The sequence below is a fragment of the Pseudopipra pipra genome, chromosome 2, assembly GCF_036250125.1.
Source record: "Pseudopipra pipra isolate bDixPip1 chromosome 2, bDixPip1.hap1, whole genome shotgun sequence".
In the NCBI taxonomy this organism is placed as follows: domain Eukaryota; kingdom Metazoa; phylum Chordata; class Aves; order Passeriformes; family Pipridae; genus Pseudopipra; species Pseudopipra pipra.
Window position 1 is genome coordinate 10,670,630 of NC_087550.1, and position 17,389 is coordinate 10,688,018.

A 17,389-nucleotide genomic window follows, 5' to 3' on the forward strand; every position below is an offset into this window, starting at 1 on the left:
CCTTTTTTAAAAACAAAATTGTGAGAAATGTGGCAAGGGTAAATGAAAGATTGAATGGGAATTAATTATTGTACTGGCCAGCATCACGTAAACTCATTAGAACAACTGCCATAGAAAATTACATGGGTTTACCTTTCTTTTCCTTTATAAAGTAGCCAGTACTTGATGCCTTTGTATTTCCATTAGGATAATGCACTATGGGTCAGTCATCTTCGGATATAAATGAGTGTAATCTATAATAATGCAGAGGAAGCTGAACATAGTAGGAACAAAATTCAGGCTTTTCCATTGAATTGTCTGCTTCTTAACTTTGCTGGAGTGATTCAAGCTGCTTGTTTCTTCTGTCCTTCTCCTTATCTCTGGTTGCTTCATGCAGTTGTTAATGCACTTCTAGTTATTAGTATGCTGACTTTTGTATTTGTAGACTATCTTAAAATAATTCCTTGGTCCTTGCTCCTAATTTCTAACAAACTTGCAGCCTCATACAGTAGCCTTCTGTTCTTAAATTTATTGTTAGAAGAACTGCAATTGCCTAGACTTAACTAAACTTGGATGAAAGGGTGTGGCATGCTTATTGAATTTAAGTAGATTTGTGATGGAACAAACACATACATGGGAGGAAAATTAGGGAGAAAAATGTCAATAGCATGGAAACATTCTTGGAATGAAATTATAATTTAGTTTTGCTTCAAAATGACTATTTCAGGAGTTTGTTTTCTGTTTTTCAAAATAAATGGTATAATGGTTAAACGACAAAATTCATCAATTTTGAAGTACTGATGAAATTTAAACTGAATTATGAAACAACTTGCTTTATTGAGTAATTTTGAACTTAAGAGTGAAAATTTATAAATTATGCCAAATGTCATGCTGTCAGAACTGCTTTTTCCACAGTGCCAGCAACATCTTTCTCTCTTGAGTACATCTTCTTAGTCTTATTATCTCTTTCTCTTGGCAATGAAACTTTGAACCAATTAATGACTTAGAATCACTTTATTACCAATGAGGGATCTTGTCAAATACATTTTGGAAAAGCTGAATAGAGAACAGGCTAATTAAATAACCTTTGTAATGATTCTAAGAATTCCTACCTTTTTTTCATGAGCTCCCTCACCTGATCCTATAGGTGTTAGTGTTCTGTGTATCCTTCACATTCAGAATTTGTGTAGATCTTTCAGGACTTTACACAGGATCAATTTTGAAAGTTAGTTGTCTGTTGTGATGGACTGACCTTGGTTAAGGGACAAACACCCACCCAGCCACTCTCTCACTTCCCCCTCTCAGCAGGACAGGGGGAGAAGGAAGAGTGGCAAAGCTCATGGGTCAGGGTAAGAACGGACCATCCATCAATTGGCCACAGGTAAAACAGACTCAGCTTGGGGAATTTTTTATTTATTTTTTTTTTTGCCAATTAAGTTGGATTTGGATGGTCAGAAATAAAGACAACAACAAAAATACCTGCCCCACCCCTTATTCCCAGGCACTTCATTCTCTGCTGCTCTGCTTTCTCCTACTGAGCCATGGAAGAGGGATGGGGAATGGGTGTTGCAGTGGATTCATAAGAGCTCCTCTCTGCTGCTCCTTCTGTTTTCCCCAGCTCCAGCATGGGTCCTTCTCACAGCCTGCAATTTTCCAGGATAAACCTGCTTCAGTTCCTTCAGGCCACAGTTCCTTTGGTTCACACCCACCTGCTCCACCACAGGGTCCTCCATGGTTGCAGCGTGTTGATCTGCTCCGCAGGCTGCTCCTGGAGCACCTCCTCCTTCTCTCGCCTTGGGGCTCACGGGGCTGTTTCTCACACCATTTTTGTTCCCTTTTCTCTCTATCTAGCATTTTCTCCTCTTTCTTTACTGTGCTTTCCCAGCAGTGCCACCAGTCTGGCTGATGGACTCAGCTGTGTCCCATGACAGATCCATCGTGGGTCTGGCTGTGCCCAGGACAGGGTAACCCCTAAACTTTTCTCACAGAGGAGCAGCCCCCCCATGCTGCCAACACCTTGACACAGACACCCCACATTTCGTCCCTTTTTTCTTGTAGTACTTTCAAGGTTTTGCAGATGCTGCTGGCTTTTCCACTTCAAATCTCACATTTACTTGCAATCCATCAATAACCTAATTTAACATTGAATCTTAGTGATTAAGTGAAAATGTGCTCTTTGAAGCTTGTACTCATGGGAGGTGGGGAATTTGCTTCACGTGTGACAAGCTGTATGAGCTGCATAATATCATTTACTATCCTTCTTCACTGGTCGGGATAACTCCTTGTTCTCCTTACTCTGGAAAACAATCCAGGAGTTTATAAGCTTTGTTATGACCACCGCTCATCACTATTACTTTAAAAGTGATGAGGCTTGCCTTTTTTTTTCTTTTTTTTTTTTAATAAACATAGTAAACAATTGACTCAAGCTCTGATACCCATGAACTCTTATGCTGGACAGGTGGGAATGAAAATTACATTGTCTTTGAGGATGCTACATGTCATGCCTTGCCTACTGCTTTTATTCAACTGCTATTTAATGAGTAGTGAATATAAGTATTATTTAGTTCTCCATCCTAATCCATCAGATAGTTATCAAACTAGACTGTGTGCTGTGAGACTTAACTCAGTGATCTTATTTCATTATTTATTTGAGTAATACTGTGGTGACAGAGAGTTGTGCTTCCCAGTTGTGGTTCCTCTGTGAATTTGGGACAGGGAAGAGAGAGAGGCACATTAAAAACAGTATTCCACTACCATGCACCCTGTGAATAAAGATTAATGAGAGTTACAGCAGAGTAGTGTCACCTCTTATACAGGGTCTTGAGGAAGAACTTTGCCTCGACTTGGGTGAAGGCAGGAGAATGCACAGCATGTACCTTGTCTCTTAAACGTGAAGAAAGTGGTGCCTCAGCTTTATGCAGCACATCTATTTTGTTTGGAAATGCATAATGAAAACCTCCTTTTTATGGGTGGCATTTTGAGTCACAGAGTAAGTGCTTTGTCCAAAGTCACGTAGCTGAAACAAAGAATTGCATTTGGATTTTTGAAAACTTAATTCAGAATCACTGTCTGTGATCTATCTTTCCAAAAAAAAAAAAAACAAAACCACCCAAATCAAACCAAGACTAAAAATTCACTCATATTGCAAAGGAGGATGACAAACCCATCCATTATATGACTTCACTTCTGGGATTATTAAAATGCACACAGGTTTAGACAGCCACTCAAATGTATATTTTTATATGTATTTGTGCTTAACTAGGAAAAAGCTCAATAGTGCTTGTTCCCCTAGGTTTGACCCAGACTTGTTTCTAATTTATGAACCCTAATATTTAAGCAATTTAAAGGCTAATGTTGTTTATAGATGTTGGATGCTAATAATCCTGTTATATTGTATAAATATGTATTTACACTGTGAAAACCTTATGAAGCTGAATTAGAGGCAAATGTAAATATCGGGGTTAATTTTTGCACATTTTCGAGCACATACCAGAAGGGAAGAGTAAAATTGGTCATTATGAGTACATAGTGATGAAAAATGGCTAGACACAATAAAGGATAATTTCTTTGGTTTCCAGAGCATAATGGAGTATGAATCATATTTAAAATTAATGACTGAGAAGACAGATCATGATTTGAATGTCATCAGCAGCTATTTTACTCCTCCCTAGAGCTGCAACAAGCCTTTTATGAGAGATGAGTTTCTGCAAACAAGCCCTTCTAAGCTGTCTGAAAGCTCCTAATTTATAACAGAGCTTTAGAAAATGTTTTAGTTTTACTTTTTTCTGCGCTTGGAGTAGGGGTAGCAGACTAGGAACACCACTAGTAACCACTAGTCCAGCAAGTAATATGCAGTTATTTGTTTGCAAGTACTTTTTCAAAACTGACTTATTTTGGGGGGGGGTGATGTTGACAGTGCACGTCCTCCTTTTCAGATGGTGTGTAGTCCTCCTTTATCCTTTTCTAGTTCTGAAATAAATTTGAAATTACTTCATTGACTTCTGGTATTCAGAATTAGAACATTTTCCCAGGGTGTCTTCTGCTTGTTAGTGGGAAAAAGAGAGGAAAAAGGCAATATACAGTATCTGTGGAAAAAAATGGTGCTTGCCCTCAGCATTTTACAAAAAGATGAACCTCGGAGTATGTGTCAGTATTCAGTTTAGTCATTGGAGACACAGCACAGTGGAGTGGGGCATGATATTGTTTCTCTTTAAGTGAACCTTTTTCTCTTGCTGTATACATGTGGTAGGCATTAAGTAAAGACAACTAGTCAATAGTGAGTCTTTCTCAAGCAGAAGGCATCCTGATGTTTTTGATAGTCAAAGATACTGAGCAACAATGAAAGAGGAAAACTGGGGGAGGGGTGTTGGCTTCTATGAATGTGTAAAGTAATTCATTTTTTTTTTTATTTTCACCATCAGGAACAGTTCTGAAAGTTGAAGTCTGCTGCTGGAGATCAAACTTTTAATAAAAGATGAAGCATGCCTTTGTTTCAAAGGACTGCAGTTTAGACCTCTCCTGACATCCAAACTTGTGTTTACTAAAGCTGTTATGTACTTTCAGTTCACAGGCTGTCCTTAAGCTGTTGGAGTTATTATAGTGGTGTATTACCTTTCACTCTACCTACCAAATCTCTCATGGCTCATTTGCTGTGCTCAATGATATTCTGTGAGATTGTTTTCATTTTTCAGTAACTTATATCACAGAGTATCCCAGATCTAGCCATAACTGTATTTCACTGACAGGCTCCTCTCTTCTCTTCCTTTTGGAGCTGCCTCTTGAAGGGAGCAGCCATAAAGCACGGCCAGTCAGGATCCCAGTTTAAAGGACCTGCCAAATTATACCTCTTCAAATAGGCACAAAGGCAGGATCACAGGTTGAAAGCAGGCATTGAAATGGTTCATTTTTACAAATGGAGGTAGACCAGAAGGGATACTTTCATGTATAATACCTAAAATAATAGTCTGATTTCTGGTTTAGGGCATCATTCTTCATGCTGCACTGTCCTGTTTATGGTCTTGTAATGTCAGAAACACTTTCTATTGTATTTAGGCTCTCGTATTCTATGGCAATATCTAGAAAGATACAGAAGCTATTCTGTTAAAGGTAGCTGAAATTTTGTTGAAAAATGTTCCCCTTCACGTTGTTACAGTATATTGTTTTGCAGGAGCTGAAATGGGTACAGTGAAAGTTAAGGACTCTGGTGATCTGTAGCCTGGCAACTACTGCAGAGGCCTGAGATTTACAAGTTCTTGATCTGGTAAAAATGTTCCTGGGGAGATATATATATATATATATATATATATATATAGAGAGAGAGAGAGAGAGAGAGAGAGAGAGAGAGATACACACACATGTGCACTCATAAATAAATGTATGTATTTTATATATATGTGTGTGTGTGTGTATAAAATAACAACAACAAAGTAAAACCATCTCTCTGCATGCTACTTTTGTACATCCTGGGACACAGTATGCTGACCAGTACGTGGCAGGATCTGTTGTCTTAATGAATACTTCCTAAAACAAGAAAGAAAGTATTTCAATACACACACACACACTATTTTGTATCATTTTCTTGATAAGTTTGCTTCTTATTTTAGTGTGATGAAAAGCTAAGTGTCAAAACATTGGAATTTTGGAGTGATTGCTGTCTCTTGGTCAGTTATAAGGGTCATTTTCCATTTGCACTCTCAAACAGGCTCATGGACAACAGAGACAAACTCTGCCCCTGAAGACTCCTCAGTTATCAAAGCACAAGGACTACAGGGAAGTACTCATCTTTTTCACATATGGAATCTTGGAAGGGATGGTAATGGTGGGAATTCCATGGTGGGGGGAGGCAAGAATAAATGGAAGGCATCCTCTGGTGGAGGAAGACAAACAGTGCAACTTATAAAACTTCTAAAAGTTGTTATCTCTAGGCATTTCTCTGTTGCACTTTTTATTTTGTGTAAGACATACCTGGTACAGCGTTGTGCTGTTTAGGAGTGGGTCTGATGGTTTAGAAGGGCAGCCCAAATTATATATGAACAGCTTGTTCCAATGCTCATGGAAACACATTAGAAAAACATTACACAGAAGCAATAATTTGAGATCCCAAACACGTTTTTTCCCCATTAACAATATTTTAAAATGCAGAAAGCACTTCTGTGAAGCATGAAGGATGGTCAGGGGTAGCTAATGAGGCTGATAGGTACAATTGCTGCATGCTTGATCTGCCTTGGATCCTAATGCTTATTTGGACATTCTTATTATTGTGTGGGTGTTAAGTCTGTCCAAGCTCATAATCGATAGATATATGGTCACTCAGAGGGTTTATGTCTCTGTCTGGGAAAGCTGGAACAAAGTGATCAGGATATAGTTTGTTAGGTTCATACAGAAAATTTCTCATAGAAAATCTGAGCAGACTAATTGCTGGGCATTAGCATGGGAGTCATATGAGCTGTGATAATGATGTGGATAATGAAACCCCCACCTCTGGCCATCACTTTTTCACCTACGGGGTCAGTAAAGAATTTATTCAACCTTGAGTTGCATTTTATAATTGGCTATTTGTATCTGGGAAGATTTTGGTACTGCACAGTACCTTCAGATAATCATTCACTGACTATAAAAGGGACTAAAGTGCATCAGAAGGAAAAATGGTTGAGACCCACTGTCAAAGTGTGTTGGAAAATATAGGGTCAAAACCCCCATAATTTTCAGTCATGGATCTTTGAGCTCTAGAGGAAACAGTCTGAGCTGACAGCTTAGCAATAGCTTAACAGATTTATAAAAACTGTATATCAAGCAAATGATATCTTGGTGTTGCGTGCACATACTGAACCAAGTAGGGTAGTGTTTTGCTAAATGTAGTTTTGTTTTGGTGATGTGACTCCTCAATCTCACAAAACGGTGGCAATTTCCCACCTTTAATTCTGCACTGGTTGTTGTGGATCATCATACTAATGAAAGTCCCCCTAATAACAGATGCCAAGTAGTAGAGGACTCTTAACAGCCTGAAGGTTAACAGTAGAATATTATTCAGTTACTTGCTAAAACCTGAATTCAACATGAGATGTGGCTACAATTCCCTCAGCCTGTGTTTAGATGCCTAGTTGAGAACAGAATTTGGGAGTCAAATTTTCTGAATTGTAGCATATGCAGCAAGAGAACTGTTAGGAAGCAGCTCATGCCTTATATTTCTCCAGAAGGCAATTCAGCCTGCATTTCTTTATTAGCTGCATAAAGAGCCCAGGGAAAGCACAATTTTAGCTTAAGCTGGTTTTGAAGAGACTATTAGACTTGGGTTTAGGGATTCTGAGTTTATTATCCGAGGCACATGGGCACAGGTGTCTGTCAGTGTCAGTGAGTTAAAATGCTGCCCACAGCAAAGAATTTTGCAAACCTCCCCAGTGCGAGCTGTGGATTACTTCCCAGTGAGACCCAGGCCCCTTTTCCAAGAAGGGCTCTTGTGCAGTTGACTGGAGCCTCTGAGCTGATGTGGGGTGCTCTTACCTGCCATTTCACACCCACAGCAGTGCTAATTCTCCATTCCCAAAAGTACAGTCCTACAGCCAATTACCTATAGAAGGTGGAAAAAAGATACTAAGAGATACCAGCCCAAAGAATTACTGGATTTTCACTAAAACATTTCAGTAGTTCTGGTTAGATGTTTTATCTGTAGGAAAATTGCTTAAAATACACCTAAGTTTTGATCATCTAGGCCTAAGATGTGACCCCAAATCTCCTGCTCTCTGGTTGCCTCTAATGACATGACTTTTACGTGGATATTCTTCAGGTATCAGCTCTGCTCGTGGGCCTACTCCTGTTTGAAACAGCTATATCAGTAACTTCAGTTACTATCAGATCAAAATCCAGATAATGTCCACTAAAATAAAAACCTCTGGGTGCTCAGCACACACTCAGAAGATTAGATAGCTGTGGATACCCTCTTCATCATGCTATTTTTCCTGGACACATGAGAATATAGAGATCTTTATCTTCAAGAAAGTTTCATAATGAAGGTACCTATCATCTTAGGTAAAGAAATAGTACATCAAATCAGATTTAAGCTATTTCAAGTGTTTTTCTTATCTTAATTTAAAAAACAAAACAAAAACCCACAAAAAACAAACAAAACCACAAAACAGACAAAAGCAATTAAAAAAAAAATCCAAACCCTCAATATTAAAGAAAGATACAAAGAAATCATAAATAAAAAATTTTCTTCATTTAAATTTTATATTTCAAACTATTTCTGCCTTCAAAATTATTCCACAAGTAAAATTCAGTTAAGTAGATCTAAGTATTACATTTAAGTAGTGGAAAGCAGTAGTGTTTGTTTTTCCCCAAGCTTCTTAAACCAGAGATTTTCAATCATTTTCTTAACATAATAATTGGAAAAGCATTCATTTACTCTATTTTTAATTTAGCTAGTAATGTGTTTCTGATCTGAAGGGGTTAATTCAAAATATATATTGATTTTATTAAGAAAGTCCCAAGACCACTGTAAGTTTTAGAATCAGTCTAAGGATTTGATTTCATAAGACTATGATTTTACAAAATGAAAGTAAAATATTTCTATAACTTTTTAAAATTTAGTATTGTTTCAAAATCTGATTTTTGGTAATAAAGCTTCAAGGCAAAAATTGCAGTTACAGCATCGAATAGCAGAGGGATATCTCAGTCAGTCTTGCTTATTATGCCAGCAGAGAGGTGAATTTCATCCAAAAATCTCTGTAAAATCCAGTCATAGGGTGGATCTGGGCCATAACTTTGCTAGGACCTTGTCAAACTACATATTCTGTGGTTTTTACATTCCTACAGGACATCCCACACATACTGGGTTTTTTCTAGTTTTCCCAGGAGAAGCTGCACCATTGCACTGTGGTTCTCAACTAGAAAACCAGAATCCAGCACCTGTCTTGGCACAGAGCTCCAGCCTGCTCACTGCCTCCTCCTGGGCAGATTTTAGGGCAAGGACACAGCATTGCTGGATATGTTGAAGGATTTGCTGTAAGCTGGAACTGATGTTCCCAGGGGCTGGACCATAAATGTAAACTCAATGACCAGTTGATGTGGCAGAAAAGGGGAAAAAAAAAAAAAAAAAAAGGTGTTTCAAAGTCTGTCCTACTGTCAGACCTCACAGGAATTTTAGATTAAGTTTGCTGCCTGAATTTTTGCTGGTAACAGGAGGGTACAGTATCAGGCAGTTTTACAAGTGTGGCTGATGTGCTGAAATATTAAAAAGATTTTTTTTTTTCCTTGTACTTTTGACCTGTGAGACATGAAGCTCTGAGAATTAAAGCAGCAATGCAGTTTAGGTTTCAGTTGTGAGAAATGGAGAATTCTTCACGTGACAACCGCTGGGTTAAGTGTTTGTTCAAAACCAAAACCAACCCATGAGTAACATAGGCAGCTAAATTGCACCATCTGGAGCAAGAGGCAGATGTAAGCATCTTTATTTAAGAATCAATTTCTTGCTGTTTATGAAAGATGTGTGGAATTAATTCAGTCCTTTTTTTGTCGGTAGCATCATTCACAGGAAACAGCTTTGTGTAAACATCTGGAATATAAATTCCTTAGCCATTTTAGGTAATAAATCCAGAATAACTGTTAAGCATTAATAGGCAGGATTGCTTAAGGACTTCAGACTACTCGACAGGCTGGACAAAGCACAGGCAGATGCTTTAAACAGACCAGAAGGAAGGCTGATAATTATAAGCAGAGCAGGGAAGTGACCTTTTATTGTGGCAGGAACTGGAAGCATCACCATACACCTCAACACAACACAAGGCACAAATTAGACAGAACTGTCCACAACACCTAGACAATCTTGTTTTCCATCTGGTGCTCTGGGCCTTCCAGGTCTAAGCTGGGCATTCAGAAGGTGAGGCACATAAAATTATCAGTCATCTTCTAAATTTTACAGAGAAAGTGGTATTTTCATAAGAATGCAGCCATTTTGTTTTCACAATACTAATTGGTTGTCAATGATTAATGAAATGGTAATTGGTTTTGCTACTGAAAATTAGAGGGCTCGATTCACAAAATTATTTTATTCATTCAGTGTTTACAGATGGAAGGAAAGGGGCATATGGAAAATAATTTATAGGTGATCCTCAGAAACTTTTTAAGCTTCATCTAAGTTCGTTCAAAGTGAATATATAAATATAAAGATAAAATAAGGCAGTAATCTATGTACATTCAGGCAGAAACAGACTATGATTTAGAGCCTCTTAGGATAAAAAATAATGAATGAATAAGACTGATTAATTAAAACTTAACATTAAGTTGTGCTCTTTTATAAAGGTCCATCTAGTTCAGTCCAATTTTTTTCCAGATGGAAGGCATGCATAGGATAAATTATGCTCACAGAAAGAAAGAAAGAACTTCAGTGAGACCAAGGCAACCACTAATAAAGCAACCATTAGCACATTTATAGAGCTTGGAGAGGGGAAGATCTATGGAAAGAAAGTACTTTAAAGAAGCTGTCCACCAAAGAAACATAGAAAAGTTTAGATTTTGAATATATGGCTATTTTCTCACATTGAGAACTCTGATTTAGTTCCAGATATGTTTTATGGACTGTATAATTAAAATGTGTGCCTAAATGCAAATGTGCATTATACTACTTATATGGAGAAATTTACCAGCTTAAGTCTTGTGATGTGAGTTGATACACCCAGAAAGGCCAAAATTATTTGTTCTTCAGTGGATCTTTGTCTCCAGTAAATAGAGAGTCACCATCAGGAAGCTGGATTTATGAGAGACTCTAAAAACCAGGCCCTGGTAATTCTGCTTGGCGAAATTTAATTTAGATTTAATTAGAGATGGACTGGAGTCAGGATAATGGCTTCAAGAAGCTGTTGTTAATCCTGCAGGGATAAAAGTTACCTCTGTTTGATTTGACCTCCCGTTTGAGAGTGACCCATGAAAATTTGACTTTTAGGTTAGGTGTCTGTAGCCACCATGGACTCTCAAACCAGTGTCTGGGACAGAATTAGTGCCCCTGTCAGCAAGGTGACAGACACCTGTGCATGTGTGACAAATTCTATTTGTCACAGTTCCTATTGGTGACCTATCAGCACCAACACTGCTTATAAAAACCCTGTCTGGGCTTATTTGTCATGGGTAGGGAAGGCAACTGCAGGCACATAGGATTCCTCTTGCTCACAGCCCTTGCCCAGCTCCTCTCTTCCCTAGAGCAAGTGCTCCCATCCTCCCTGGTCCTGTCACTGTGCTTCTAACCACAGCCAGGTCTTTTATTTTTGTTTTATAATGATTAAATATAATTTTTAATGACTAAAATATTATTTCTTTAAAGGTATCATGCTTTAAAAAAACATCCATGCATTTACCTATGGTAAGAAAAAAAAGTTAAAATTCCTATCGTGACTCAAAAGCAATAAAAATCCGGGAGAAAAAAACCCACCATCAACAGGTTTAAGATGGTGGCTCAATATTCTCAAAACGTCTTCAGAATATTTTAACTTTAATTAGTATTTTTGAAAACAGAAGTTGTCCAGTATGGCGTAACTTCCTTTTCGGTTGAAAAAATTAAACTGTTTTTTGCCCTATGCTTTGACACAGCATTGTCTGGCGATCTGAGAATCCTGTAATGGCACCGAGCAGCTCAGGAATGACTGAGGAGCACCTCCACTCCCAATACTATTTTCCTGTCACACAGTGATGCCAGAACTTTTAAAAGGATTGTTCTTGCAGCGTTGTTTCTTTCAGGCATCGGGATATCTGTAGGTTGCTGGTCGACGGTTGCTTCCTCGATTGTGATTATACCTTTTTCATTACATTTAAAAGCTTTGCTACAGATGAGTAGCATATGGTATTGGCTAAGGAGATGAGCCTTTAATGAGATATAGAACACACCAACAAAATGCTTGCTAAATTGCAATGACACGCTTGTGCTGGTAGCATGTGATGTTGGGAAATTAAATTCTTGACAAGACAACACAAACGCACTTCAGCGGGAGTGTAGTCACCCAACTTGTTCTCAAGTTGGTCCAGAAGACAGGGCAAGTGGGAAGCTGCTGGGAGGGAGGCGGGATTGTGTTCTCTCCTTGTTCTGTGGCGCAATTTCACAAAAGTAATTTTGCCTTTTTGCTCTGATTTTGCACAAGGATATAACAAGACAGGGCATTGCTTTCTTGAGGAGGTAAAGTGGTAAGAACGACTGCTGATGCAGAAGGGCCTTCCAAAAATTGTTGCATCTGTCTTACACACACAGAATTTCAAACAGCTAAACAATAAAAACAACCACCACCAACAGACTATGAGCGATATGTGACTTGCTGTAACCTGGAGCCATGCACACTATTTAATTAGCACCATTGAAAATTTTCAGTCTGGGAATACAAAACCCAGTCTTCTATTCAGCTCAAGGAGTGGCTGTTGAGCCTGCAGAAGGAAAGAGATAGCAGTACCCCTGAGTACCTCTGACACTTTGACTTTCATGCCTGGACTCCCAAATCACCCATTTTTTTGTAAGGAAGAGTAAAAGTAATAACACTAATAATATTGTTGTGAGTAGTTCACAAGGTTTGAAAGGGTTTGGTAACATCATTACCCTGTCATGGGAGAGATTAAAGAAATTAAATGTTAGATTCCTAGCCAAGGAATTCAGATCCAACAGATATAACCTAGGCTGGCACCATTTGATGGGTAAAATGAAGCTATAACTGCTCTATTAAGACTGCTCCTCTTGGGTCCTTCTAACACTCTCTAAGCTTCTTCTTGCCCTCCCCAAAATGCAGAGAAACACATGTCAGAAAAGTAAAGCATGTAAACATCTCCTTTTCCTTCCTGTAAAAGCAACCAGCTAATTAAAAATAGCAGCTTTCATCCACTCAGCCTTCCCAAGGCAACCGGAGTGTCGTGGTGCAAATGTATTTTTAAGAAAAAATTTACGTTTTATTTCTTTATGAAGAGTTTTTTCATGTTTGTTTCACCTTACCAAGGTTTGGAAAGCTAAATATAAAGAATGCTTGCAGTGCAAGTTATTGAGAAATTGCATTTTTCAGGTACAAGAATTTTCTAGGAAATACCCCTCGATTTGAACTAGAGATAATCTCTGAACTGTTCGATCATATGTGAGCTTTAAGGAAATCCAGATCTCTTCGTGAACTTCGTGGGTTGTCTATCTGTTGTAGATTTTAAACTAAAATCTAATCCTGGAGGAAAATTTGCCTGTTTAGAACAGGTCTGAACCAGAGCAGATCATTACAATCCCAGTTCTAGCATGCTATAGGGGAAAAAATTAAAAATCTAAAGAATAGCTGTGGCATCATCCATAACATACCTCTAAGATACATGAACTGTAGGTGAGTACAGATGTTCTTAAGATAGATTTAAAGTAGGTTACCCTGGGAATTCAGCTTCAGGAGCTGAACATAGCTATCTCTGGTTATCAAACCAGACGCCAAAGTGAGTTTTGCACCGCGCTGATCTTCATGGTGCCTTCAGCAGTCACTCAGCAGTAGCTACCTGAGTTAATTCAAAACCATCTTCAATATGTCACATGGTGGCCATGTAAACATATATGTGGACTGTGCTGTGTCTTTTGCTACTGATGTACTCTGTCAGCTGCTTTTCAAAAGATAGAAATCTCTGTCTTAATGCTCCCAGCAGAAAGCATTTTCTTGTACTTTGCAGAGCAAAAGGATAATGATAACGTCTTCTTACAGTAGTCACGGAGCAAAAGGGAAAATCAGTTTATATTGCAGCCAGGATGTTCAAGGTACGCTTTGGTTTTCTTGATTTTGTTGAGAGCAGCAAGCTGGATTAGCACACGATGGGCACCCTGGGCCTCTGAGCTTTGTGTGTTTACCAAGCAATCCGAGCACACTTTCCATTCCAAGGCTCCACCTCGCACCTGTGCTGCCATGGGAAGGCCAGGTGAGAAGCAGGGTAGGTAATCTGAGCCCCAGGGGCTGCTGAATCGAGATTACCCTCAACCCAGCTCATGTTAGCTCCCAGTGGAGAGGTGAGGCTTAGAGAATACCCTTGCTATTCCCTGTATGTGAGTTGTTTTAAGAATTCCTTTGGACTTGTGGTGCCCACAGTATGTGCATTTGCTTTTGGCAGGGAGCTGTTAGGATCGATAAAGATTTGTGGAGACTTGCTGTTTCTATGCCAGCTAGTTTCTACAAATTATTATTTTCCCATCTTAAGGGAAAAAAAAAAAAGCGTCTTTGAAATCATTCGGAGACCGAGGATCTGAGCCGAGGCCTGTGTGGATCTGACAGTGTGGGAAGATGACTGGAGAGAGAACTGAAATATCCAGCTTGGCAATTTTATTCCTACTTCCTCCCTTGTACTCCCTATTCACATTTTTCCCTGCTGGCACACCCTTATTTATCTCTTACCTTGAGCCAAAGATATTGTGCTATTCTGAGAGATATTTTCTGAAGGAGCTCCAGCGTCTCCTTGGGATGATGGTAAAAAGATTCTTTTGTTCACTTGGTTAAGCACGAAGCATCATCTGTTTCTTCCTAATAGGTTTTTTCTTCTAGCTAAATGTCTTTTAACAATTGGAATTAGAAACAAATTATATTCAGCTATTCAGACCTTGCAAAGAAAGGCTTATGCCTTTGTCTTTTTTCCCTGTCTGAAAGCAGGCTAAAGGACAAATGCTGCTCTGTGCCCACTGCTCTCAAGTATATGAATGGTAATTCTATATATATATATTATGCATATTTTTTCAATATCCACTGTAATCTGCATAATACACATATGTACATCAAGTTTGCAGATGTTCCAGTGATACCAAGACAGTAAAGTATGTGGTGACAGGCTTTTTCACTCCATTTAGCCATTGCGTTGCATGAAGTGAAAGGTTGTATATCTGGGTGATTTTTTCAATAGTGAAAAATACCTCTTCAATTATTTTCTCACTGTCTTTAGCGGGGGTATTATCATCAGTAAAAATCCTCACATGCTTTTTTCGTGCATCTATATTATGGAAACATGATTATCCATGAATGTGGTACCTGGACAGCAATGTACTTGGAAGCTAATTTTGCTTTTTATTGCAGAGAAACGCAAAGAAGAACAAAACTTTGGGGAAGAAAGTTTCCCTTATTAAATATTTACCATTTCAGCTCCAGATTCAGGAAAGGTAAGCTCTGAGTCATTACTTTTTATTTTTAGTATCCAATCTACTTGGAAACGAATGGAATGCAATAACCTTCAAATCCCCCTAAAAGTTGTGACTTACATGAAGTCATTTATTTGAAAAGCACCAAGAGATAATGGAAGGTGTATTGGGTTTGCATGGCAAGGTTCAGGTAGCGGGGGTGGCTTCTGCTGGAAGCTGCTGGAAGCTTCCTGCATGTCCAACAGAGCCAATGCCAGACGGCTCCAGGACGGACTCACCACTGGCCAAGGGGGATCCCATCAGTGACAGTGGTCATGTGCAGTGACAGCCAGAGAGAGGAGTGAGAATATGTGAGAGGAACAGCCCTGCAGACACCCCAGTCAGCCAAGAAGGAGAGGCAGGAGGTGCTCCAGGTGCCAAAGCTGAGATTCCCCTGCAGCCCAGGGTGCAAACTGTGCCCCTGCAGCCCGCTGAGGTCCACGGGGGAGCAGAGATCCACCTGCAGCCTGTGAAGGACCCCACCTTGGAGCAGGAGGGTGCCTGGAGGAGACTGTGACTCCATGGGAAACCCACACTGGAGCAGGCTCCTGGCAGGGGCCTGTGGAGAGAGGAGCCCACACTGGAGCAGGTTTGCTGGCAGGACTTGTGACCCTGCAGGGGACCCACGCTGGAGCAGCTTATTCCTGAAGGATTGCACCCCATGGGAAGGACCCACACTGGAACAGTTCATGAAGAACTGTGGCCCATGGGAAGGATTCACATTGGAGAAGCTTGGGGAGGACTGTTTCCTGTGGGAGGGACCCCACACTGGAGCAGGGGGAGAGTGTGAGGAGTCCTCCCCACAGGGAGAAAGGAGTGGAAGAGACAAGGTGTGATGAACTGCCTTCAGCCCCCATTCCCCATCCACCTGCACCACTGGGGAGAAGGAGGTGGAGAAAATGAGAATGAAATTGAGCCTGGGAAGAGGGAGGGGTGGGGGGGAATGTGTTTTAAGATTATTTCCTACTCTAATTTGATTGGCAATAAATCAAACCAATTTCCCCAAGCTGAGTCTGTTTTGCCCCTGATGGTAATTGGTGAGTGATCTCTCCCTGCCCTTATCCCAACCCATGAACTTTTAGTTATACTTTCTCATCCCTTCCCAGGAGGAGGGGAGTGATAGAGCAGCTTTGGTGAGTACCTGCCATCCAGCCAGGTCAACCCACAACAGACATATTGTTTGGGAAATATAAGGCACCATTTTCCTGCAAATGCCCGTTTTCTGACTCCGCTGTTTCTGTGCTTAAAATTGGAACTTTGGAGACAAGAATATGAATTGATTTTGTGAAATTGTTTTGTGTTGTGTTAATTTAAAAAGATCAGCCAGCACAGCAGTAATGATCACAGGGGATTGTTCTTTTGAAACAAAGATAACATATCATTGATCTGATGCTTCAGTATTCACCAGAGATTTTAAGGTCACAAGGGAGTGTTTTGACCAGCTAACTCAACTTCTCACACGCGGGAAGCAAAGAGAATTTCACCCACAGCTCCTGCACAAGTTGTGTTTCTGGACAAACACAATACTTTCGTTTGTAAGGGCTCCTGAAAGTGAATGTTAAGTCTTTCTGCCCCAGACTTTATGTTCACTAGGCAATTTTAACTTCTTTTGAAAGCACTGCTGTTTATTTCATTATACACTATGAATTGAGATATTTGTTAAAATCATGGGTGGATTCTGGAAGTGAATGAAAGAGATGAACTATCTTGAACTTTTAATATGAAAACTAGCAAAAAAACACGATAAAATGCTGAAGTATCATCGACCAACTAGAGATTTAAGAAGCTACATTGTAGAAATAAATGCAAAGAAAGGAAAAATGGCTAAAGACTTAATCCAGTGAAACACTAAAACATGCCTGTGACTCTAATAATATGAGAAGTCTCACCAAAGGCAATGAGACTGTTAAAAGTTTCAGAAGACAGGCATAGGCAATCCTCTAAATGCTTTAGTAGATTGACACTGAAGTGCCTAGTCAAAATCATTAATTTCTTTTAGCAAGGAGGTAGCACAGAGTTTATGAGAAGCTCAGTAAAATAAATTACAAAACAGAAGGAACCATAAGAAAGCTTTTTTTCAACAATGGTGTTAGCAAAGGATCAACCTCAAATGAGGTGCCCACTGTGCAGTGTAATGCACCTCAGGAAGCATTAGATGCCACTGGCTCTGCAGAACATGCATGCTAAAGAGAAGATGTCATTTTCATGAAGGCACTGTCTTTCATTATTTTATTATCTGTTGTATTACTTCCTCTTGTTTCATTCTTGACTGTA

At 39.5% G+C, this 17,389-nt stretch overlaps 1 long non-coding RNA gene across 1 annotated transcript; it reads left to right on the top strand.

Annotated features, from left to right (window-relative positions):
* Positions 1 to 8,134: 8,134 nt before the first annotated feature.
* Positions 8,135 to 16,405, top strand: LOC135409005 (uncharacterized). Its single transcript, XR_010427972.1, has 2 exons — positions 8,135 to 15,097; positions 15,516 to 16,405. It is a non-coding gene; the product is annotated as an uncharacterized LOC135409005 (long non-coding RNA).
* The last annotated feature ends 984 nt before the right edge of the window (positions 16,406 to 17,389 follow it).